This window comes from Amblyomma maculatum, chromosome 7 (assembly GCF_055883805.1).
Source record: "Amblyomma maculatum isolate TAMU_Amacu chromosome 7, ASM5588380v1, whole genome shotgun sequence".
In the NCBI taxonomy this organism is placed as follows: Eukaryota; Metazoa; Arthropoda; class Arachnida; order Ixodida; family Ixodidae; genus Amblyomma; species Amblyomma maculatum.
In genome coordinates this window covers 102,624,911-102,651,080 of record NC_139350.1, presented here as the reverse complement: position 1 = coordinate 102,651,080, position 26,170 = coordinate 102,624,911, and the positions used below count along the sequence as shown (strand labels likewise).

Sequence of the window (26,170 nt, the reverse complement as noted above, 5' to 3'; positions counted from 1 at the left end):
TTGAATTCTCGAACCTCTTTGTCTTCTGCCTCATGCAGATTGTTGGCCGTGCGAGAAAACCAATATTAACAATCTCGGCCATGCATTTTTATTTTCAACTTAGATTTTTACATTGGTGCTATCTTTATGAAATGCTCCCACAATAACGCCATAGAAATTGATTGCATTCAGGGCTAGTATTTATGTCTTTAGTTTCATGAAGTCCAGATCGGACCATCATCGTCCACTGGTGTTTTGAAGATCACGCGGAATTTCCAGCTACGGCCTGAAGTACAGACGTTTGTTTGAGCGGTGACTCAAAATATGTTTACTTTTGAAGAGTGGGAGATTTATGAAGCAATTTATTTTTACTTTCGCACTGAGAAGTGCGATATTTTGAATATTTTGCAACTCTGCACAGGTGAGAAAGAATTCCATTTCAAGCTCAATGCAGCGTCACATCCTTCGTCTTAAAAGTCTAAACAACGCATTTACGAGCAGTTTGGTTTCGTATGTTTTTTAAAAAGAATCGAAACTTTATCTATTGTTGCCAGCATCGAGGGTACGTACACATGCTTCACTTGGGGTGGTGGTGTCAACGTGCCACACCAGCCTTCAACATCCCTTAGGGGTGCGCACAGCAAGGACAGTGTGAAAAAGATGATAAATAAAAGTGTACGTTCATGATTGAATTTATTCCAACTCTTATTTTCTGCTGTTGCGGTTCCCCAATATTACCATAGTCAGTACTTGGCTTGATTTCAATAGTCGCCCTAATTGGCAGAAAAAATATCAATTTTTCTTTTTTAGGAGCAGTTGTATACTTTTGATCTGAATGCTGCAAGTAATGATAAATGTCAGCCGTCCAGCAGTTTGAATAATATAAGTATGTCTGCAAAAAAGCATGAGAAAGCCTCTATGCAGGCAGGCAGGCAGGCTTGCAGGCTTCCAGGCGAGCAGTAGCAGCATGCAGCAGCAGCTGAAAAAAATAATACAACGAGAACACATTCAGTAATTGAGGACAGGGAAGATGAATATGAAAGAAGCCTAATCTTCTAAACTAATGGTTACTAGCGCTATCCAAGTGATATATCTTTCAAGAAAAATATGTTGAGCACAATCTGTAGTGCAGGTGCCTTCTGCAATAAAGGCCCACCCGCTTCCCCTAAAAAAGCAACCCCTAATTCTCATCTTACGCTATATGGCACTTTCAGGTATTAGCATCAAAATTATGTGATCAAGAAAAGGCGGCAGTGTGCAGGAAAGAAATCTGCGTTTCTTAATAACACCATGGTGTCCGGAATAGATCAGTTATGAAGAAACAATAAGGCGTCAGAGTGCAGGAAAGAACTCCGCGTTTTTATTAACACCATGGCGTCCGGACTAGATCAGATAAGAAATCAGATTACTGTAGTGGTCGCTTTGAACTGCTTCCTTTACTAGTTGGGGGGCGTGGCAGATCATATCGATGTGATTGGTCGCGTTGAATAGAGTGACCGCAACGCTTCCCAAGAGGTAGCCAGTCACTCTTGGACTCGTCTTACAGCCTAGTTTGCCTCCAGAGTCTGACCAAAGAAGGTCACACTTGGTCCCCCTACAGGGGCACCTCCTGCTTGCGGTCCATGGCACAGAAGTCCAGAGTTTGGATAGATGGTGACAGACCTCCATGAACGCAGAAAATTTTGCCATCGATGACAGCACACAAAGGCAGGTAGTCCAAGGACCCTGCAGCAACGCCACACAACAAGGCAATTGTAATTTCGCAACCACTCATCACAAAAGCCGCACCGCATCGAAACATGTCGGCTGTCGTGGTTTCCCCTGATCAGTGTGATGCGTTCTGGGTAGCGTAAATTGATGGCTAGCAGCAAACGAAATGTCTCTACACTGTGAAAGCTCTGGTCGACAAAGTCTCCCATGAAGATGTAGTTGCTACTGGGGACCTCTCCACCAACTTCGAACAGTTCTTGTAGGTCATAAAACTGGCCGTGGATATCACCACATACGTTGACTGGTGAGTCCACCATCTGCAAGTTAGTCAATTTGATAAGAGTTTCCCGGGCTTTGCGCACACTAACTTGTCCTCGAACTCAATAAGGAATTCGCACCTTCGCTGTTGCTCGATCTGGCTGTACAGATTAGTGCTGTCACCCATGCCTCCGCACATTTTCTTTGCTGTGTGATTGAAATCTGCTTACCGGTTTAAATATGAGGCAGGAAGCAGCCGAAGCACGTTGCCGAGTAGATCACGGCTGGACAGATTTCTGGAAGACCGAAAACCTCGTAATGGTAGGTCAGCCGTTCTTGTTGTTCTTCTTCTACTGCCTTGATATATGGCACATACCCACGATGGGGTTTTGGTCATTGTTCTGGTGGACGGCCAATTGTCCTACACATACTGAATTAGTGCATAAAGTAATTGTCAACAAAACAAAAACATAAGATTTAAGATCACAAAAGTTATTGAAACGAAAAAACATAAGAAGCGAAAATTTGGATGTTTGTAAATTTGGATGAGGGTGGAATTGAATTCTCGAACCTCTTTGTCTTCTGCGTCATGCAGATTGTTGGCCGTGCAAGAAAACCAATATTAACAATCTCGGCCATGCATTTTTATTTTCAACTTTGATTTTTACATTCGTGCTATCTTTATGAAATGCTCCCACAATAACGCCATAGAAATTGATTTCACTCAGGGCTAGTATTTATGGCTTTAGTGTCATGAAGTCAAAATCGGACCATCATCGTCCACTGGCATTTTGAACATTACGCGGAATTTCCAGCTACGGCCTGAAGTGTAGACATTTGTTTGAGCGGTGACTCAAAATATGTTTACTTTTGAAGTGTGGGAGATTTATAAAGCAATTTATTTTTACTTTCGCACTGAGAAGTGCGATATTTTGAATACTTTTGCAACTCTGCACAGGTGAGAAAGAATTCCATTTCAAGCTCAATACAGCGTCACATCCTTCGTCTTAAATGGCTAAACAACGCATTTACGAGCAGTCTGGTTTCGTATGTTTTTTAAAAAGAATCGAATCATTATCTATTGTTGCCAGCATCGAGGGCACGTACACATGCTTCACTTTGGGTGGTGGAGTCAACGTGCCACACCGGCTTTTCAACACCCCTTAGGGGGGCCCACAGCAAGGACAGTGTGAAAAAGATGATAAATAAAAGTGTACGTTCATGATTGAATTTATTCCAACTCTTATTTTCTGCTGTTGCGGTTCCCCAATATTACCATAGTCAATACTTGGCTTGATTTCAATATTCACCCTAATTGACAGAGAAAATATCAATTTTTCTTTTTTTAAGAGCAGTTGTATACTTTTGATCTGAATGCTGCAAGTAATGATAGATGTCAGCCGTCCAGCAGTTTGAATAATATAATTATGACTGCAAAAATGCACGAGAAGGCCTCTATGCAGGCAGGCAGGCAGGCTTGTAGGCTTGCAGGCGAGCAGTAGCAGCAAGCAGCAGCAGCTGAAAAAAAATAATACTACGAGAACACATTCAGTAATTGAGGACGGGGAAGATGAATATGAAAGAAACCTAATCTTCTAAACTAATGGTTACTAGCGCCATCCAAGTGATATATCTTTCAAGAATAATATGTTGAACACGAACTGTAGTACAGGTACCTTCTGCAATTAAGGCCCACCCGCTCCCCTAAAAAAGCAACCCTTAATTCTTATCTTACGATATATGGCACTTTCAGGTGTTAGCATCAAAGTTATGTGATCAAAAAAAGGCGGCAGTGTGCAGGGAAGAAATCTGCGTTTCTCAATAACACCATGGTGTCCGGAATAGATCAGTTATGAAGAAACAATAAGGCGTCAGAGTGCAGGAAAGAACTCCGCGTTTTTATTAACACCATGGCGTCCGGACTAGATCAGATAAGAAATCAGATTACTGTAGTGGTCGCTTTGAACTGCTTCCTTTACTAGTTGGGGGGCGTGGCAGATCATATCGATGTGATTGGTCGCGTTGAATAGAGTGACCGCATCGCTTCCCAAGAGGTAGCAAGTCACTCTTGGACTCGTCTTACAGCCTAGTTTGCCTCCAGAGTCTGACCAAAGAAGGTCACACTTGGTCCCCCTACAGGGGCACCTCCTGCTTGCGGTCCATGGCTCAGAAGACCAGAGTTTGGATAGATGGTGACAGACCTCCATGAACGCAGAAAATCTTGCCATCGATGACAGCACACAAAGGCAGGTAGTCCAAGGACCCTGCAGCAACGCCACACAACAAGGCAATTATAATTTCGCAACCACTCATCACAAAAGCCGCACCGCATCGAAACATGTCGGCTCTCGTGGTTTCCCCTGATCAGTGTGATGCGTTCTGGGTAGCGTAAATTGATGGCGAGCAGCAAACGAAATGTCTCTACGCTATGAAAGTTCTGGTCGACAAAGTCTCCCAGGAAGATGTAGTTGCTACTGGGGACCTCTCCACCAACTTTGAACAGTTCTTGCAGGTCATAAAACTGGCCGTGGATATCACCACATACGTTGACTGGTGAGTCCACCATCTGCAAGTTAGTCAATTTGATAAGAGTTTCCCGGGCTTTGCGCACACTAACTTGTCCTCGGACTCAATAAGGAATTCGCACCTTCGCTGTTGCTCGATCTGGCTGTACAGATTAGTGCTGTCATCCATGCCTCCGCACATTTTCTTTGCGGTCTGATTGAAATCTACTTACCGGTCTAAATATGAGACTGGAAGCAGCCGGAGCACGTTGCCCAGTAGATCACGGCTGGACAGATTTCTGGAAGAACGAAAACGTCGTAATGGTAGGTCAGCCGTTCTTGTTGTTCTTCTTCTACTGCCTTGATATATGGCATATACCCACGACGGGGTTTTGGTCATTGTTCTGGTGGACGGCCAATTGTCCTACACATACTGAATTAGTGCATAAAGTAATTGTCAACAAAACAAAAACATAAGATTTAAGATCACAAAAGTTATTGAACCAAAAAAAATACTAAGCGAAAATTTGGATGTTTGTAAATTTGGATGAGGGTGGAATTGAATTCTCGAACCTCTTTGTCTTCTGCCTCATGCAGATTGTTGGCCGTGCGAGAAAACCAATATTAACAATCTCGGCCATGCATTTTTATTTTCAACTTAGATTTTTACATTGGTGCTATCTTTATGAAATGCTCCCACAATAACGCCATAGAAATTGATTGCATTCAGGGCTAGTATTTATGTCTTTAGTTTCATGAAGTCCAGATCGGACCATCATCGTGCACTGGTGTTTTGAAGATCACGCGGAATTTCCAGCTATGGCCTGAAGTACAGACGTTTGTTTGAGCGGTGACTCAAAATATGTTTACTTTTGAAGAGTGGGAGATTTATGAAGCAATTTATTTTTACTTTCGCACTGAGAAGTGCGATATTTTGAATATTTTGCAACTCTGCACAGGTGAGAAAGAATTCCATTTCAAGCTCAATGCAGCGTCACATCCTTCGTCTTAAAAGGCTAAACAACGCATTTACGAGCAGTTTGGTTTCGTATGTTTTTTAAAAAGAATCGAAACTTTATCTATTGTTGCCAGCATCGAGGGTACGTACACATGCTTCACTTGGGGTGGTGGTGTCAACGTGCCACACCAGCCTTCAACACCCCTTAGGGGTGCGCACAGCAAGGACAGTGTGAAAAAGATGATAAATAAAAGTGTACGTTCATGATTGAATTTATTCCAACTCTTATTTTCTGCTGTTGCGGTTCCCCAATATTACCATAGTCAATACTTGGCTTGATTTCAATATTCTCCCTAATTGGCAGAGAAAATATCAATTTTTCTTTTTTTAAGAGCAGTTGCATACTTTTGATCTGAATGCTGCAAGTAATGATAGATGTCAGCCGTCCAGCAGTTTGAATAATATAATTATGACTGCAAAAATGCACGAGAAAGCCTCTATGCAGGCAGGCACGCAGGCTTGCAGGCTTCCAGGCGAGCAGTAGCAGCAAGCAGCAGCAGCTGAAAAAAATAATACTACGAGAACACATTCAGTAATTGAGGACAGGGAAGATGAATATGAAAGAAGCCTAATCTTCTAAACTAATGGTTACTAGCGCTATCCAAGTGATATATCTTTCAAGAAAAATATGTTGAGCACAAACTGTAGTGCAGGTGCCTTCTGCAATAAAGGCCCACCCGCTTCCCCTAAAAAAGCAACCCCTAATTCTCATCTTACGCTATATGGCACTTTCAGGTATTAGCATCAAAATTATGTGATCAAGAAAAGGCGGGAGTGTGCAGGAAAGAAATCTGCGTTTCTTAATAACACCATGGTGTCCGGAATAGATCAGTTATGAAGAAACAATAAGGCGTCAGAGTGCAGGAAAGAACTCCGCGTTTTTATTAACACCATTTCGTCCGGACTAGATCAGATAAGAAATCAGATTACTGTAGTAGTCGCTTTGAACTGCTTCCTTTACTAGTTGGGGGGCGTGGCAGATCATATCGATGTGATTGGTCGCGTTGAATAGAGTGACCGCATCGCTTCCCAAGAGGTAGCCAGTCACTCTTGAACTCGTCTTACAGCCTAGTTTGCCTCCAGAGTCTGACCAAAGAAGGTCACACTTGGTCCCCCTACAGGGGCACCTCCTGCTTGCGGTCCATGGCACAGAAGTCCAGAGTTTGGATAGATGGTGACAGACCTCCATGAACGCAGAAAATCTAGCCATCAATGGCAGCACACAAAGGCAGGTAGTCCAAGGACTCTGCAAGGACTCTCTCCTTGTCTTCTGCCTCATGCAGATTGTTTGCCGTGCGAGAAAACCAATATTAACAATCTCAGCCATGCATTTTTATTTTCAACTTAGATTTTTACATTGGTGCTATCTTTATCAAATGCTCCCACAATAACGCCATAGAAATTGATTTCACTCAGGGCTAGTATTTATGGCTTTAGTGTCATGAAGTCAAAATCGGACCATCATCTTCCACTGGCATTTTGAAGATCACGCGGAATTTCCAGCTACGGCCTTAATAATAGACGTTTGTTTGAGCGGTGACTCAAAATATGTTTACTTTTGAAGTGTGGGAGATTTATAAAGCAATTTATTTTTACTTTCGCACTGAGAAGTGCGATATTTTGAATACTTGTGCAACTCTGCACAGGTGAGAAAGAATTCCATTTCAAGCTCAATACAGCGTCACATCCTTCGTCTTAAATGGCTAAACAACGCATTTACGAGCAGTCTGGTTTCGTATGTTTTTTAAAAAGAATCGAATCATTATCTATTGTTGCCAGCATCGAGGGCACGTACACATGCTTCACTTTGGGTGGTGGAGTCAACGTGCCACACCGGCTTTTCAACACCCCTTAGGGGGGCCCACAGCAAGGACAGTGTGAAAAAGATGATAAATAAAAGTGTACGTTCATGATTGAATTTATTCCAACTCTTATTTTCTGCTGTTGCGGTTCCCCAATATTACCATAGTCAATACTTGGCTTGATTTCAATATTCACCCTAATTGACAGAGAAAATATCAATTTTTCTTTTTTTAAGAGCAGTTGTATACTTTTGATCTGAATGCTGCAAGTAATGATAGATGTCAGCCGTCCAGCAGTTTGAATAATATAATTATGACTGCAAAAATGCACGAGAAAGCCTCTATGCAGGCAGGCAGGCAGGCTTGTAGGCTTGCAGGCGAGCAGTAGCAGCAAGCAGCAGCAGCTGAAAAAAAAATAATACTACGAGAACACATTCAGTAATTGAGGACGGGGAAGATGAATATGAAAGAAACCTAATCTTCTAAACTAATGGTTACTAGCGCCATCCAAGTGATATATCTTTCAAGATTAATATGTTGAACACGAACTGTAGTACAGGTACCTTCTGCAATTAAGGCCCACCCGCTTCCCTAAAAAAGCAACCCTTAATTCTCATCTTACGATATATGGCACTTTCAGGTGTTAGCATCAAAGTTATGTGATCAAAAAAAGGCGGCAGTGTGCAGGGAAGAAATCTGCGTTTCTTAATAACACCATGGTGTCCGGAATAGATCAGTTATGAAGAAACAATAAGGCGTCAGAGTGCAGGAAAGAACTCCGCGTTTTATTAACACCATGGCGTCCGGACTAGATCAGATAAGAAATCAGATTACTGTAGTGGTCGCTTTGAACTGCTTCCTTTACTAGTTGGGGGGCGTGGCAGATCATATCGATGTGATTGGTCGCGTTGAATAGAGTGACCGCATCGCTTCCCAAGAGGTAGCCAGTCACTCTTGGACTCGTCTTACAGCCTAGTTTGCCTCCAGAGTCTGACCAAAGAAGGTCACACTTGGTCCCCCTACAGGGGCACCTCCTGCTTGCGGTCCATGGCTCAGAAGACCAGAGTTTGGATAGATGGTGACAGACCTCCATGAACGCAGAAAATCTTGCCATCGATGACAGCACACAAAGGCAGGTAGTCCAAGGACCCTGCAGCAACGCCACACAACAAGGCAATTATAATTTCGCAACCACTCATCACAAAAGCCGCACCGCATCGAAACATGTCGGCTCTCGTGGTTTCCCCTGATCAGTCTGATGCGTTCTGGGTAGCGTAAATTGATGGCGAGCAGCAAACGAAATGTCTCTACACTATGAAAGTTCTGGTCGACAAAGTCTCCCAGGAAGATGTAGTTGCTACTGGGGACCTCTCCACCAACTTTGAACAGTTCTTGCAGGTCATAAAACTGGCCGTGGATATCACCACATACGTTGACTGGTGAGTCCACCATCTGCAAGTTAGTCAATTTGATAAGAGTTTCCCGGGCTTTGCGCACACTAACTTGTCCTCGGACTCAATAAGGAATTCGCACCTTCGCTGTTGCTCGATCTGGCTGTACAGATTAGTGCTGTCATCCATGCCTCCGCACATTTTCTTTGCGGTCTGATTGAAATCTACTTACCGGTCTAAATATGAGACTGGAAGCAGCCGGAGCACGTTGCCCAGTAGATCACGGCTGGACAGATTTCTGGAAGAACGAAAACGTCGTAATGGTAGGTCAGCCGTTCTTGTTGTTCTTCTTCTTCTACTGCCTTGATATATGGCATATACCCACGACGGGGTTTTGGTCATTGTTCTGGTGGACGGCCAATTGTCCTACACATACTGAATTAGTGCATAAAGTAATTGTCAACAAAACAAAAACATAAGATTTAAGATCACAAAAGTTATTGAACCAAAAAAAAATACTAAGCGAAAATTTGGATGTTTGTAAATTTGGATGAGGGTGGAATTGAATTCTCGAACCTCTTTGTCTTCTGCCTCATGCAGATTGTTGGCCGTGCGAGAAAACCAATATTAACAATCTCGGCCATGCATTTTTATTTTCAACTTAGATTTTTACATTGGTGCTATCTTTATGAAATGCTCCCACAATAACGCCATAGAAATTGATTGCATTCAGGGCTAGTATTTATGTCTTTAGTTTCATGAAGTCCAGATCGGACCATCATCGTCCACTGGTGTTTTGAAGATCACGCGGAATTTCCAGCTACGGCCTGAAGTACAGACGTTTGTTTGAGCGGTGACTCAAAATATGTTTACTTTTGAAGAGTGGGAGATTTATGAAGCAATTTATTTTTACTTTCGCACTGAGAAGTGCGATATTTTGAATATTTTGCAACTCTGCACAGGTGAGAAAGAATTCCATTTCAAGCTCAATGCAGCGTCACATCCTTCGTCTTAAAAGGCTAAACAACGCATTTACGAGCAGTTTGGTTTCGTATGTTTTTTAAAAAGAATCGAAACTTTATCTATTGTTGCCAGCATCGAGGGTACGTACACATGCTTCACTTGGGGTGGTGGTGCCAACGTGCCACACCAGCCTTCAACACCCCTTAGGGGTGCGCACAGCAAGGACAGTGTGAAAAAGATGATAAATTAAAGTGTACGTTCATGATTGAATTTATTCCAACTCTTATTTTCTGCTGTTGCGGTTCCCCAATATTACCATAGTCAGTACTTGGCTTGATTTCAATAGTCGCCCTAATTGGCAGAGAAAATATCAATTTTTCTTTTTTAGGAGCAGTTGTATACTTTTGATCTGAATGCTGCAAGTAATGATAAATGTCAGCCGTCCAGCAGTTTGAATAATATAAGTATGTCTGCAAAAAAGCACGAGAAAGCCTCTATGCAGGCAGGCACGCAGGCTTGCAGGCTTCCAGGCGAGCAGTAGCAGCAAGCAGCAGCAGCAGCTGAAAAAAATAATACTACGAGAACACATTCAGTAATTGAGGACAGGGAAGATGAATATGAAAGAAGCCTAATCTTGTAAACTAATGGTTACTAGCGCTATCCAAGTGATATATCTTTCAAGAAAAATATGTTGAGCACGAACTGTAGTACTGGTACCTTCTGCAATAAAGGCCCACCCGCTTCCCCTAAAAAAGCAACCCCTAATTCTCATCTTACGCTATATGGCACTTTCAGGTATTAGCATCAAAATTATGTGATCAAGAAAAGGCGGCAGTGTGCAGGAAAGAAATCTGCGTTTCTTAATAACACCATGGTGTCCGGAATAGATCAGTTATGAAGAAACAATAAGGCGTCAGAGTGCAGGAAAGAACTCCACGTTTTTATTAACACCATGGCGTCCGGACTAGATCAGATAAGAAATCAGATTACTGTAGTGGTCGCTTTGAACTGCTTCCTTTTCTAGTTGGGGGGCGTGGCAGATCATATCAATGTGATTGGTCGCGTTGAATAGAGTGACCGCATCGCTTCCCAAGAGGTAGCCAGTCACTCTTGGACTCGTCTTACAGCCTAGTTTGCCTCCAGAGTCTGACCAAAGAAGGTCACACTTGGTCCCCCTACAGGGGCACCTCCTGCTTGCGGTCCATGGCACAGAAGTCCAGAGTTTGGATAGATGGTGACAGACCTCCATGAACGCAGAAAATCTTGCCATCGATGACAGCACACAAAGGCAGGTAGTCCAAGGACCCTGCAGCAACGCCACACAACAAGGCAATTATAATTTCGCAACCACTCATCACAAAAGCCGCACCGCATCGAAACATGTCGGCTCTCGTGGTTTCCCCTGATCAGTGTGATGCGTTCTGGGTAGCGTAAATTGATGGCGAGCAGCAAACGAAATGTCTCTACACTATGAAAGTTCTGGTCGACAAAGTCTCCCAGGAAGATGTAGTTGCTACTGGGGACCTCTCCACCAACTTTGAACAGTTCTTGCAGGTCATAAAACTGGCCGTGGATATCACCACATACGTTGACTGGTGAGTCCACCATCTGCAAGTTAGTCAATTTGACAAGAGTTTCCCGGGCTTTGCGCACACTAACTTGTCCTCGGACTCAATAAGGAATTCGCACCTTCGCTGTTGCTCGATCTGGCTGTACAGATTAGTGCTGTCATCCATGCCTCCGCACATTTTCTTTGCGGTCTGATTGAAATCTACTTACCGGTCTAAATATGAGACTGGAAGCAGCCGGAGCACGTTGCCCAGTAGATCACGGCTGGACAGATTTCTGGAAGAACAAAAACGTCGTAATGGTAGGTCAGCCGTTCTTGTTGTTGTTCTTCTTCTACAGCCTTGATATATGGCATATACCCACGACGTTGTTTTGGTCATTGTTCTGGTGGACGGCCAATTGTCCTACACATACTGAATTAGTGCATAAAGTAATTGTCAACAAAACAAAAACATAAGATTTAAGATCACAAAAGTTATTGAACCAAAAAAAATACTAAGCGAAAATTTGGATGTTTGTAAATTTGGATGAGGGTGGAATTGAATTCTCGAACCTCTTTGTCTTCTGCCTCATGCAGATTGTTGGCCGTGCGAGAAAACCAATATTAACAATCTCGGCCATGCATTTTTATTTTCAACTTAGATTTTTACATTGGTGCTATCTTTATGAAATGCTCCCACAATAACGCCATAGAAATTGATTGCATTCAGGGCTAGTATTTATGTCTTTAGTTTCATGAAGTCCAGATCGGACCATCATCGTCCACTGGTGTTTTGAAGATCACGCGGAATTTCCAGCTACGGCCTGAAGTACAGACGTTTGTTTGAGCGGTGACTCAAAATATGTTTACTTTTGAAGAGTGGGAGATTTATGAAGCAATTTATTTTTACTTTCGCACTGAGAAGTGCGATATTTTGAATATTTTGCAACTCTGCACAGGTGAGAAAGAATTCCATTTCAAGCTCAATGCAGCGTCACATCCTTCGTCTTAAAAGGCTAAACAACGCATTTACGAGCAGTTTGGTTTCGTATGTTTTTTAAAAAGAATCGAAACTTTATCTATTGTTGCCAGCATCGAGGGTACGTACACATGCTTCACTTGGGGTGGTGGTGTCAACGTGCCACACCAGCCTTCAACACCCCTTAGGGGTGCGCACAGCAAGGACAGTGTGAAAAAGATGATAAATAAAAGTGTACGTTCATGATTGAATTTATTCCAACTCTTATTTTCTGCTGTTGCGGTTCCCCAATATTACCATAGTCAGTACTTGGCTTGATTTCAATAGTCGCCCTAATTGGCAGAGAAAATATCAATTTTTCTTTTTTAGGAGCAGTTGTATACTTTTGATCTGAATGCTGCAAGTAATGATAAATGTCAGCCGTCCAGCAGTTTGAATAATATAAGTATGTCTGCAAAAAAGCATGAGAAAGCCTCTATGCAGGCAGGCAGGCAGGCTTGCAGGCTTCCAGGCGAGCAGTAGCAGCATGCAGCAGCAGCTGAAAAAAATAATACAACGAGAACACATTCAGTAATTGAGGACAGGGATGATGAATATGAAAGAAGCCTAATCTTCTAAACTAATGGTTACTAGCGCTATCCAAGTGATATATCTTTCAAGAAAAATATGTTGAGCACAATCTGTAGTGCAGGTGCCTTCTGCAATAAAGGCCCACCCGCTTCCCCTAAAAAAGCAACCCCTAATTCTCATCTTACGCTATATGGCACTTTCAGGTATTAGCATCAAAATTATGTGATCAAGAAAAGGCGGCAGTGTGCAGGAAAGAAATCTGCGTTTCTTAATAACACCATGGTGTCCGGAATAGATCAGTTATGAAGAAACAATAAGGCGTCAGAGTGCAGGAAAGAACTCCGCGTTTTTATTAACACCATGGCGTCCGGACTAGATCAGATAAGAAATCAGATTACTGTAGTGGTCGCTTTGAACTGCTTCCTTTACTAGTTGGGGGGCGTGGCAGATCATATCGATGTGATTGGTCGCGTTGAATAGAGTGACCGCATCGCTTCCCAAGAGGTAGCCAGTCACTCTTGGACTCGTCTTACAGCCTAGTTTTCCTCCAGAGTCTGACCAAAGAAGGTCACACTTGGTCCCCCTACAGGGGCACCTCCTGCTTGCGGTCCATGGCACAGAAGTCCAGAGTTTGGATAGATGGTGACAGACCTCCATGAACGCAGAAAATCTAGCCATCAATGGCAGCACACAAAGGCAGGTAGTCCAAGGACTCTGCAAGGACTCTCTCCTTGTCTTCTGCCTCATGCAGATTGTTTGCCGTGCGAGAAAACCAATATTAACAATCTCGGCCATGCATTTTTATTTTCAACTTAGATTTTTACATTGGTGCTATCTTTATCAAATGCTCCCACAATAACGCCATAGAAATTGATTTCACTCAGGGCTAGTATTTATGGCTTTAGTGTCATGAAGTCAAAATCGGACCATCATCTTCCACTGGCATTTTGAAGATCACGTGGAATTTCCAGCTACGGCCTTAATAATAGACGTTTGTTTGAGCGGTGACTCAAAATATGTTTACTTTTGAAGTGTGGGAGATTTATAAAGCAATTTATTTTTACTTTCGCACTGATAAGTGCGATATTTTGAATACTTTCGCAACTCTGCACAGGTGAGAAAGAATTCCATTTCAAGCTCAATACAGCGTCACATCCTTCGTCTTAAATGGCTAAACAACGCATTTACGAGCAGACTGGTTTCGTATGTTTTTTAAAAAGAATCGAATCATTATCTATTGTTGCCAGCATCGAGGGCACGTACACATGCTTCACTTGGGGTGGTGGTGTCAACGTGCCACACCGGCTTTTCAACACCCCTTAGGGGTGCCCACAGCAAGGACAGTGTGAAAAAGATGATAAATAAAAGTGTACGTTCATGATTGAATTTATTCCAACTCTTATTTTCTGCTGTTGCGGTTCCCCAATATTACCATACTCAGTACTTGGCTTGATTTCAATATTCGCCCTAATTGGCAGAGAAAATATCAATTTTTCTTTTTTTAGGAGCAGTTGTATACTTTTGATCTGAATGCTGCAAGTAATGATAAATGTCAGCCGTCCAGCAGTTTGAATAATATAAGTATGTCTGCAAAAAAGCACGAGAAAGCCTCTATGCAGGCAGGCACGCAGGCTTGCAGGCTTCCAGGCGAGCAGTAGCAGCAAGCAGCAGCAGCTGAAAAAAATAATACTACGAGAACATATTCAGTAATTGAGGACAGAGAAGATGAATATGAAAGAAGCCTAATCTTCTAAACTAATGGTTACTAGCGCTATCCAAGTGATATATCTTTCAAGAAAAATATGTTGAGCACAAACTGTAGTGCAGGTGCCTTCTGCAATAAAAGCCCACCCGCTTCCCCTAAAAAAGCAACCCCTAATTCTCATCTTACGCTATATGGCACTTTCAGGTGTTAGCATCAAAATTATGTGACCAAGAAAAGGCGGCAGTGTGCAGGAAAGAAATCTGCGTGTCTTAATAACACCATGGTGTCCGGAATAGATCAGTTATCAATGAACGATAAGGCATGAGAGTGCAGGAAAGAACTCTACGTTTTTATTATCACCATGACGTCCGGACTAGATCAGATAAGAAATGAGATTACTGTAGTGGTCGCTTTGAACTGCTTCCTTTACTAGTTGGGGGGCGTGGCAGATCATATCGATGTGTTTGGTCGCGTTGAATAGAGTGACCGCATCGCTTCCCAAGAGGTAGCCAGTCACTCTGGGACTCGTCTTCCAGCCTAGTTTGCCTCCAGAGTCTCACCAACGAATGTCACACTTGGTCCCCCTACAGGGGCACCTCCTGCTTGCGGTCCATGGCTCAGAAGTCCAGAGTTTGGATAGATGGTGACAGACCTCCATGAACGCAGAAAATCTTGCCATCGATGACAGCACACAAAGGCAGGTAGTCCAAGGACCCTGCAGCAACGCCACACAACAAGGCAATTATAATTTCGCAACCACTCATCACAAAAGCCGCACCGCATCGAAACATGTCGGCTCTCGTGGTTTCCCCTGATCAGTGTGGTGCGTTCTGGGTAGCGTAAATTGATGGCGAGCAGCAAACGAAATGTCTCTACACTGTGAAAGTTCTGGTCGTCAAAGTCTCCCAGGAAGATGTAGTTGCTACTGGGGACCTCTCCACCAACTTTGAACAGTTCTTGCAGGTCATAAAACTGGCCGTGGATATCACCACATACGTTGACTGGTGAGTCCAGCATCTGCAAGTTAGTCAATTTGATAAGAGTTTCCCGGGCTTTGCACACACTAACTTGTCCTCGGACTCATTAAGGAATTCGCACCTTCGCTGTTGCTCGATCTCGCTGTACGGATTAGTGCTGTCACCCATGCCTCCGCACATTTTCTTTGCGGTGTGATTGAAATCTACTTACCGGTCTAAATATGAGACTGGAAGCAGCCGGAGCACGTTGCCGAGTAGATCACGGCTGGACAGATTTCTGGAATAACGAAAACGTCGTAATGGTAGGTCAGCCGTTCTTGTTGTTCTTCTTCTTCTACTGCCTTGATATATGGCACATAACCACGACGGGGGTTTGGTCATTGTTCTGGTGGACGGCCAATTGTCCTACACATACTGAAATAGTGCATAAAGTAATTGTCAACAAAACAAAAACATAAAATTTAAGATCACAAAAGTTATTGAAACGAAAAAACATACGAAGCGAAAATTTGGATGTTTGTAAATTTGGATGAGGGTGGAATTGAATTCTCGAACCTCTTTGTCTTCTGCGTCATGCAGATTGTTGGCCGTGCAAGAAAACCAATATTAACAATCTCGGCCATGCATTTTTATTTTCAACTTAGATTTTTACAATGGTGCTATCATTATGAAATGCTCCCACAATAACGCCATAGAAATTGATTGCACTCAGGGCTAGTATTTATGGCTTTAGTGTCATGAAGACAAAATCGGACCATCATCGTCCACTGGCGTTTTGAAGATCACGCGGAATTTCCAGCTACGGCCTGAAGTATAGACGTTTGTTTGAGCAGTGACTCAAAATATGTTTACTTTTGAAGTGTGGGAGATTTATAAAGCAATTTATTTTTGCTTTCGCAATGAGAAGTGCGATATTTTAAATACTTTTGCAACTCTGCACAGGTGAGAAAGAATTCCATTTCAAGCTCAATACAGCGTCACATCCTTCATCTTAAATGGCTAAACAACGCATTTACGAGCAGTTTGGTTTTGTATGTTTTTTAAAAAGAATCGAAACATTATCTATTGTTGCCAGCATCGAGGGCACGTACACATGCTTCACTTGGGATGGTGGTGTCAACGTGCCACACCAGCTTTCCAACACCCCTTAGGGGTGCCCACAGCAAGGACAGTGCGAAAAAGATGATAAATAAAAGTGTACGTTCATGATTGTATTCCGACTCATTTTCTGCTGTTGCGGTTCCCCAATATTACCATAGTCAGTACTTGGCTTGATATCAATATTCGCCCTAATTGGCAGAGAAAATATCAATTTTTCTTTTTTAGGAGCAGTAGTATACTTTTGATCTGAATGCTGCAAGTAATGATAAATATCAGCCGTCCAGTAGTTTGAATAATATAAGTATGTCTGCAAAAAAGCACGAGAAAGCCTCTATGCAGGCAGGCAGGCAGGCTTGCAGGCGAGCAGTAGCAGCAAGCAGCAGCAGCTGAAAAAAATAATACTACGAGAACACATTCAGTAATTGAGGACGGGGAAGATGAACATGAAAGAAGCCAAATCTGAACTAATGGTTACTAGCGCTATCCAAGTGATATAGCTTTCAAGAAAAATATGTTGAGCACAAACTGTAGTACTGGTACCTTCTGCAATAAAGGCCCACCCGCTTCCCCTAAAAAAGCAACCCTTAATTCTCATCTTACGCTATATGGCACTTTCAGGTGTTAGCATCAACATTATGTGATCAAGAAAAGGCGGCAGTGTGCTGGAAAGAAATCTGCGTGTCTTAATAACACCATGGTGTCCGGAATAGATCAATTATGAAGAAACAATAAGGCGTCAGAGTGCAGGAAAGAACTCCGCGTTTTTATTAACACCATGGCGTCCGGAATAGATCAGAGAAGAAATCAGATTACTGTAGTGGTCGCTTTGAACTGCTTCCTTTACTAGTTGGGGGGCGTGGCAGATCATATCGATGTGATTGGTCGCGTTGAATAGAGTAACCGCATCGCTTCCCAAGAGGTAGCCAGTCACTCTGGGACTCGCCTTCCAGCCTAGTTTGCCTCCAGAGTCTGACCAAAGAAGGTCACACTTGGTCCCCCTACAGGGGCACCTCCTGCTTGCGGTCCATGGCTCAGAAGTCCAGAGTTTGGATAGATGGTGACAGACCTCCATGAACGCAGAAAATTTTGCCATCGATGACAGCACACAAAGGCAGGTAGTCCAAGGACCCTGCAGCAACGCCACACAACAAGGCAATTGTAATTTCGCAACCACTCATCACAAAAGCCGCACCGCATCGAAACATGTCGGCTGTCGTGGTTTCCCCTGATCAGTGTGATGCGTTCTGGGTAGCGTAAATTGATGGCTAGCAGCAAACGAAATGTCTCTACACTGTGAAAGCTCTGGTCGACAAAGTCTCCCATGAAGATGTAGTTGCTACTGGGGACCTCTCCACCAACTTCGAACAGTTCTTGTAGGTCATAAAACTGGCCGTGGATATCACCACATACGTTGACTGGTGAGTCCACCATCTGCAAGTTAGTCAATTTGATAAGAGTTTCCCGGGCTTTGCGCACACTAACTTGTCCTCGAACTCAATAAGGAATTCGCACCTTCGCTGTTGCTCGATCTGGCTGTACAGATTAGTGCTGTCACCCATGCCTCCGCACATTTTCTTTGCTGTGTGATTGAAATCTGCTTACCGGTCTAAATATGAGGCAGGAAGCAGCCGAAGCACGTTGCCGAGTAGATCACGGCTGGACAGATTTCTGTAAGACCGAAAACCTCGTAATGGTAGGTCAGCCGTTCTTGTTGTTCTTCTTCTTCTACTGCCTTGATATATGGCACATACCCACGATGGGGTTTTGGTCATTGTTCTGGTGGACGGCCAATTGTCCTACACATACTGAATTAGTGCATAAAGTAATTGTCAACAAAACAAAAACATAAGATTTAAGATCACAAAAGTTATTGAAACGAAAAAACATACGAAGCGAAAATTTGGATGTTTGTAAATTTGGATGAGGGTGGAATTGAATTCTCGAACCTCTTTGTCTTCTGCGTCATGCAGATTGTTGGCCGTGCAAGAAAACCAATATTAACAATCTCGGCCATGCATTTTTATTTTCAACTTTGATTTTTACATTCGTGCTATCTTTATGAAATGCTTCCACAATAACGCCATAGAAATTGATTTCACTCAGGGCTAGTATTTATGGCTTTAGTGTCATGAAGTCAAAATCGGACCATCATCGTCCACTGGCATTTTGAACATCACGCGGATTTCCAGCTACGGCCTGAAGTATGGACGTTTGTTTGAGCGGTGACTCAAAATATGTTTACTTTTGAAGTGTGGGAGATTTATAAAGCAATTTATTTTTACTTTCGCACTGAGAAGTGCGATATTTTGAATACTTTTGCAACTCTGCATAGGTGAGAAAGAATTCCATTTCAAGCTCAATACAGCGTCACATCCTTCATCTTAAATGGCTAAACAACGCATTTACGAGCAGTTTGGTTTTGTATGTTTTTTAAAAAGAATCGAAACATTATCTATTGTTGCCAGCATCGAGGGCACGTACACATGCTTCACTTGGGATGGTGGTGTCAACGTGCCACACCGGCTTTCCAACACCCCTTAGGGGTGCCCACAGCAAGGACAGTGCGAAAAAGATGATAAATAAAAGTGTACGTTCATGATTGAATTTATTCGACTCATTTTCTGCTGTTGCGGTTCCCCAATATTACCATAGTCAGTACTTGGCTTGATATCAATATTCGCCCTAATTGGCAGAGAAAATATCAATGTTTCTTTTTTAGGAGCAGTTGTATACTTTTGATCTGAATGCTGCAAGTAATGATAAATATCAGCCGTCCAGCAGTTTGAATAATATAAGTATGTCTGCAAAAAAGCACGAGAAAGCCTCTATGCAGGCAGGCAGGCAGGCTTGCAGGCGAGCAGTAGCAGCAAGCAGCAGCAGCTGAAAAAAATAATACTACGAGAACACATTCAGTAATTGAGGACGGGGAAGATGAACATGAAAGAAGCCAAATCTGAACTAATGGTTACTAGCGCTAACCAAGTGATATAGCTTTCAAGAAAAATATGTTGAGCACAAACTGTAGTACTGGTACCTTCTGCAATAAAGGCCCACCCGCTTCCCCTAAAAAAGCAACCCTTAATTCTCATCTTACGCTATATGGCACTTTCAGGTGTTAGCATCAACATTATGTGATCAAGAAAAGGCGGCAGTGTGCTGGAAAGAAATCTGCGTGTCTTAATAACACCATGGTGTCCGGAATAGATCAATTATGAAGAAACAATAAGGCGTCAGAGTGCAGGAAAGAACTCCGCGTTTTTATTAACACCATGGCGTCCGGACTAGATCAGAGAAGAAATCAGATTACTGTAGTGGTCGCTTTGAACTGCTTCCTTTACTAGTTGGGGGGCGTGGCAGATCATATCGATGTGATTGGTCGCGTTGAATAGAGTAACCGCATCGCTTCCCAAGAGGTAGCCAGTCACTCTGGGACTCGCCTTCCAGCCTAGTTTGCCTCCAGAGTCTGACCAAAGAAGGTCACACTTGGTCCCCCTACAGGGGCACCTCCTGCTTGCGGTCCATGGCTCAGAAGTCCAGAGTTTGGATAGATGGTGACAGACCTCCATGAACGCAGAAAATTTTGCCATCGATGACAGCACACAAAGGCAGGTAGTCCAAGGACCCTGCAGCAACGCCACACAACAAGGCAATTGTAATTTCGCAACCACTCATCACAAAAGCCGCACCGCATCGAAACATGTCGGCTGTCGTGGTTTCCCCTGATCAGTGTGATGCGTTCTGGGTAGCGTAAATTGATGGCTAGCAGCAAACGAAATGTCTCTACACTGTGAAAGCTCTGGTCGACAAAGTCTCCCATGAAGATGTAGTTGCTACTGGGGACCTCTCCACCAACTTCGAACAGTTCTTTTAGGTCATAAAACTGGCCGTGGATATCACCACATACGTTGACTGGTGAGTCCACCATCTGCAAGTTAGTCAATTTGATAAGAGTTTCCCGGGCTTTGCGCACACTAACTTGTCCTCGAACTCAATAAGGAATTCGCACCTTCGCTGTTGCTCGATCTGGCTGTACAGATTAGTGCTGTCACCCATGCCTCCGCACATTTTCTTTGCTGTGTGATTGAAATCTGCTTACTGGTCTAAATATGAGGCAGGAAGCAGCCGAAGCACGTTGCCGAGTAGATCACGGCTGGACAGATTTCTGTAAGACCGAAAACCTCGTAATGGTAGGTCAGCCGTTCTTGTTGTTCTTCTTCTTCTACTGCCTTGATATATGGCACATACCCACGATGGGGTTTTGGTCATTGTTCTGGTGGACGGCCAATTGTCCTACACATACTGAATTAGTGCATAAAGTAATTGTCAACAAAACAAAAACATAAGATTTAAGATCACAAAAGTTATTGAAACGAAAAAACATACGAAGCGAAAATTTGGATGTTTGTAAATTTGGATGAGGGTGGAATTGAATTCTCGAACCTCTTTGTCTTCTGCGTCATGCAGATTGTTGGCCGTGCAAGAAAACCAATATTAACAATCTCGGCCATGCATTTTTATTTTCAACTTTGATTTTTACATTCGTGCTATCTTTATGAAATGCTTCCACAATAACGCCATAGAAATTGATTTCACTCAGGGCTAGTATTTATGGCTTTAGTGTCATGAAGTCAAAATCGGACCATCATCGTCCACTGGCATTTTGAACATCACGCGGATTTCCAGCTACGGCCTGAAGTATGGACGTTTGTTTGAGCGGTGACTCAAAATATGTTTACTTTTGAAGTGTGGGAGATTTATAAAGCAATTTATTTTTACTTTCGCACTGAGAAGTGCGATATTTTGAATACTTTTGCAACTCTGCATAGGTGAGAAAGAATTCCATTTCAAGCTCAATACAGCGTCACATCCTTCATCTTAAATGGCTAAACAACGCATTTACGAGCAGTTTGGTTTTGTATGTTTTTTAAAAAGAATCGAAACATTATCTATTGTTGCCAGCATCGAGGGCACGTACACATGCTTCACTTGGGATGGTGGTGTCAACGTGCCACACCGGCTTTCCAACACCCCTTAGGGGTGCCCACAGCAAGGACAGTGCGAAAAAGATGATAAATAAAAGTGTACGTTCATGATTGAATTTATTCGACTCATTTTCTGCTGTTGCGGTTCCCCAATATTACCATAGTCAGTACTTGGCTTGATATCAATATTCGCCCTAATTGGCAGAGAAAATATCAATGTTTCTTTTTTAGGAGCAGTTGTATACTTTTGATCTGAATGCTGCAAGTAATGATAAATATCAGCCGTCCAGCAGTTTGAATAATATAAGTATGTCTGCAAAAAAGCACGAGAAAGCCTCTATGCAGGCAGGCAGGCAGGCTTGCAGGCGAGCAGTAGCAGCAAGCAGCAGCAGCTGAAAAAAATAATACTACGAGAACACATTCAGTAATTGAGGACGGGGAAGATGAACATGAAAGAAGCCAAATCTGAACTAATGGTTACTAGCGCTAACCAAGTGATATAGCTTTCAAGAAAAATATGTTGAGCACAAACTGTAGTACTGGTACCTTCTGCAATAAAGGCCCACCCGCTTCCCTTAAAAAAGCAACCCTTAATTCTCATCTTACGCTATATGGCACTTTCAGGTGTTAGCATCAACATTATGTGATCAAGAAAAGGCGGCAGTGTGCTGGAAAGAAATCTGCGTGTCTTAATAACACCATGGTGTCCGGAATAGATCAATTATGAAGAAACAATAAGGCGTCAGAGTGCAGGAAAGAACTCCGCGTTTTTATTAACACCATGGCGTCCGGACTAGATCAGAGAAGAAATCAGATTACTGTAGTGGTCGCTTTGAACTGCTTCCTTTACTAGTTGGGGGGCGTGGCAGATCATATCGATGTGATTGGTCGCGTTGAATAGAGTAACCGCATCGCTTCCCAAGAGGTAGCCAGTCACTCTGGGACTCGCCTTCCAGCCTAGTTTGCCTCCAGAGTCTGACCAAAGAAGGTCACACTTGGTCCCCCTACAGGGGCACCTCCTGCTTGCGGTCCATGGCTCAGAAGTCCAGAGTTTGGATAGATGGTGACAGACCTCCATGAACGCAGAAAATTTTGCCATCGATGACAGCACACAAAGGCAGGTAGTCCAAGGACCCTGCAGCAACGCCACACAACAAGGCAATTGTAATTTCGCAACCACTCATCACAAAAGCCGCACCGCATCGAAACATGTCGGCTGTCGTGGTTTCCCCTGATCAGTGTGACGCGTTCTGGGTAGCGTAAATTGATGGCTAGCAGCAAACGAAATGTCTCTACACTGTGAAAGCTCTGGTCGACAAAGTCTCCCATGAAGATGTAGTTGCTACTGGGGACCTCTCCACCAACTTCGAACAGTTCTTTTAGGTCATAAAACTGGCCGTGGATATCACCACATACGTTGACTGGTGAGTCCACCATCTGCAAGTTAGTCAATTTGATAAGAGTTTCCCGGGCTTTGCGCACACTAACTTGTCCTCGAACTCAATAAGGAATTCGCACCTTCGCTGTTGCTCGATCTGGCTGTACAGATTAGTGCTGTCACCCATGCCTCCGCACATTTTCTTTGCTGTGTGATTGAAATCTGCTTACCGGTCTAAATATGAGGCAGGAAGCAGCCGAAGCACGTTGCCGAGTAGATCACGGCTGGACAGATTTCTGTAAGACCGAAAACCTCGTAATGGTAGGTCAGCCGTTCTTGTTGTTCTTCTTCTTCTACTGCCTTGATATATGGCACATACCCACGATGGGGTTTTGGTCATTGTTCTGGTGGACGGCCAATTGTCCTACACATACTGAATTAGTGCATAAAGTAATTGTCAACAAAACAAAAACATAAGATTTAAGATCACAAAAGTTATTGAAACGAAAAAACATACGAAGCGAAAATTTGGATGTTTGTAAATTTGGATGAGGGTGGAATTGAATTCTCGAACCTCTTTGTCTTCTGCGTCATGCAGATTGTTGGCCGTGCAAGAAAACCAATATTAACAATCTCGGCCATGCATTTTTATTTTCAACTTTGATTTTTACATTCGTGCTATCTTTATGAAATGCTTCCACAATAACGCCATAGAAATTGATTTCACTCAGGGCTAGTATTTATGGCTTTAGTGTCATGAAGTCAAAATCGGACCATCATCGTCCACTGGCATTTTGAACATCACGCGGATTTCCAGCTACGGCCTGAAGTATAGACGTTTGTTTGAGCGGTGACTCAAAATATGTTTACTTTTGAAGTGTGGGAGATTTATAAAGCAATTTATTTTTACTTTCGCACTGAGAAGTGCGATATTTTGAATACTTTTGCAACTCTGCATAGGTGAGAAAGAATTCCATTTCAAGCTCAATACAGCGTCACATCCTTCGTCTTAAATGGCTAAACAACGCATTTACGAGCAGTCTGGTTTCGTATGTTTTTTAAAAAGAATCGAATCATTATCTATTGTTGCCAGCATCGAGGGCACGTACACATGCTTCACTTTGGGTGGTGGAGTCAACGTGCCACACCGGCTTTTCAACACCCCTTGGGGGTGCCCACAGCAAGGACAGTGTGAAAAAGATGATAAATAAAAGTGTACGTTCATGATTGAATTTATTCCAACTCTTATTTTCTGCTGTTGCGGTTCCCCAATATTACCATAGTCAATACTTGGCTTGATTTCAATAGTCGCCCTAATTGGCAGAAAAAATATCAATTTTTCTTTTTTTAGGAGCAGTTGTATACTTTTGATCTGAATGCTGCAAGTAATGATAAATGTCAGCCGTCCAGCAGTTTGAATAATATAAGTATGTCTGCAAAAAAGCATGAGAAAGCCTCTATGCAGGCAGGCAGGCAGGCTTGCAGGCTTCCAGGCGAGCAGTAGCAGCATGCAGCAGCAGCTGAAAAAAATAATACAACGAGAACACATTCAGTAATTGAGGACAGGGAAGATGAATATGAAAGAAGCCTAATCTTCTAAACTAATGGTTACTAGCGCTATCCAAGTGATATATCTTTCAAGAAAAATATGTTGAGCACAAACTGTAGTGCAGGTGCCTTCTGCAATAAAGGCCCACCCGCTTCCCCTAAAAAAGCAACCCCTAATTCTCATCTTACGCTATATGGCACTTTCAGGTGTTAGCATCAAAATTATGTGATCAAGAAAAGGCGGCAGTGTGCAGGAAAGAAATCTGCGTGTCTTAATAACACCATGGTGTCCGGAATAGATCAGTTATCAAGAAACGATAAGGCATGACAGTGCAGGAAAGAACTCTGCGTTTTTATTAACACCATGACGTCCGGACTAGATCAGATAAGAAATCAGATTACTGTAGTGGTCGCTTTGAACTGCTTCCTTTACTAGTTGGGGGGCGTGGCAGATCATATCGATGTGTTTGGTCGCGTTGAATAGAGTGACCGCATCGCTTCCCAAGTGGTAGCCAGTCACTCTGGGACTCGTCTTCCAGCCTAGTTTGCCTCCAGAGTCTGACCAAAGAAGGTCACACATGGTCCCCCTACAGGGGCACCTCCTGCTTGCGGTCCATGGCTCAGAAGTCCAGAGTTTGGATAGATGGTGACAGACCTCCATGAACGCAGAAAATCTTGCCATGGATGACAGCACACAAAGGCAGGGAGTCCAAAGGGCCTGCAGCAACGCCACACAACAAGGCAATTGTAATTTCGCAACCACTCATCACAAAAGCCGCATCGCATCGAAACATGTCGGCTCTCGTGGTTTCCCCTGATCAGTGTGATGCGTTCTGGGTAGCGTAAATTGATGGCGAGCAGCAAACGAAATGTCTCTACACTGTGAAAGTTCTGGTCGACAATGTCTCCCATGAAGATGTAGTTGCTACTGGGGACCTCTCCACCAACTTTGAACAGATCTTGCAGGTCATAAAACTGGCCGTGCATATCACCACATACGTTGACTGGTGAGTCCACCATCTGCAAGTTAGTCAATTTGATAAGAGTTTCCCGGGCTTTGCGCACACTAACTTCTCCTCGGACTCAATAAGGAATTCGCACCTTCTCTATTGCTCGATCTGGCTGTACAGATTAGTGCTGTCACCCATGCCTCCGCATATTTTCTTTGCGGTCTGATTGAAATCTACTTACCGGTCTAAATATGAGGCTGGAAGCAGCCGGAGCACGTTGCCGAGTAGATCATGGCTGGACAGATTTCTGGAAGAACGAAAACGTCGTAATGGTAGGTCAGCCGTTCTTGTTGTTCTTCTTCTTCTACTGCCTTGATATATGGCACATACCCACGACGGGGTTTTGGTCATTGTTCTGGTGGACGGCCAATTGTCCTACACATACTGAATTAGTGCATAAAGTAATTGTCAACAAAACAAAAACATAAGATTTAAGATCACAAAAGTTATTGAAACGAAAAAACATACGAAGCGAAAATTTGGATGTTTGTAAATTTGGATGAGGGTGGAATTGAATTCTCGAACCTCTTTGTCTTTTGCCTCTTGCAGATTGTTGGCCGTGCGAGAAAACCAATATTAACAATCTCGGCCATGCATTTTTATTTTCAACTTAGATTTTTACATTGGTGCTATCTTTATGAAATGCTCCCACAATAACGCTATAGAAATTGATTGCACTCAGGGCTAGTATTTATGTCCTTAGTGTCATGAAGTCCAAATCGGACGATCATTGTCCACTGGTGTTT

The 26,170-nt window shown here is 43.1% G+C and overlaps 6 pseudogenes; all 6 read right to left on the bottom strand.

Moving 5' to 3' along the window:
- Positions 1–574: 574 nt before the first annotated feature.
- On the bottom strand, positions 575–2,134 carry LOC146184172 (serine/threonine-protein phosphatase 4 catalytic subunit B pseudogene; annotated as a pseudogene).
- Positions 2,135–10,589: 8,455 nt separating this feature from the next.
- Positions 10,590–11,373, bottom strand: LOC146184171 (serine/threonine-protein phosphatase 4 catalytic subunit pseudogene; annotated as a pseudogene).
- Positions 11,374–11,452: 79 nt separating this feature from the next.
- LOC146184170 (serine/threonine-protein phosphatase 4 catalytic subunit B pseudogene) lies at positions 11,453–18,077 on the bottom strand (annotated as a pseudogene).
- A 1,710-nt stretch (positions 18,078–19,787) lies between these two features.
- LOC146184169 (serine/threonine-protein phosphatase 4 catalytic subunit B pseudogene) lies at positions 19,788–20,571 on the bottom strand (annotated as a pseudogene).
- A 1,710-nt stretch (positions 20,572–22,281) lies between these two features.
- On the bottom strand, positions 22,282–23,065 carry LOC146184168 (serine/threonine-protein phosphatase 4 catalytic subunit B pseudogene; annotated as a pseudogene).
- Positions 23,066–24,778: 1,713 nt separating this feature from the next.
- On the bottom strand, positions 24,779–25,568 carry LOC146184167 (serine/threonine-protein phosphatase 4 catalytic subunit B pseudogene; annotated as a pseudogene).
- Positions 25,569–26,170: the final 602 nt, after the last annotated feature.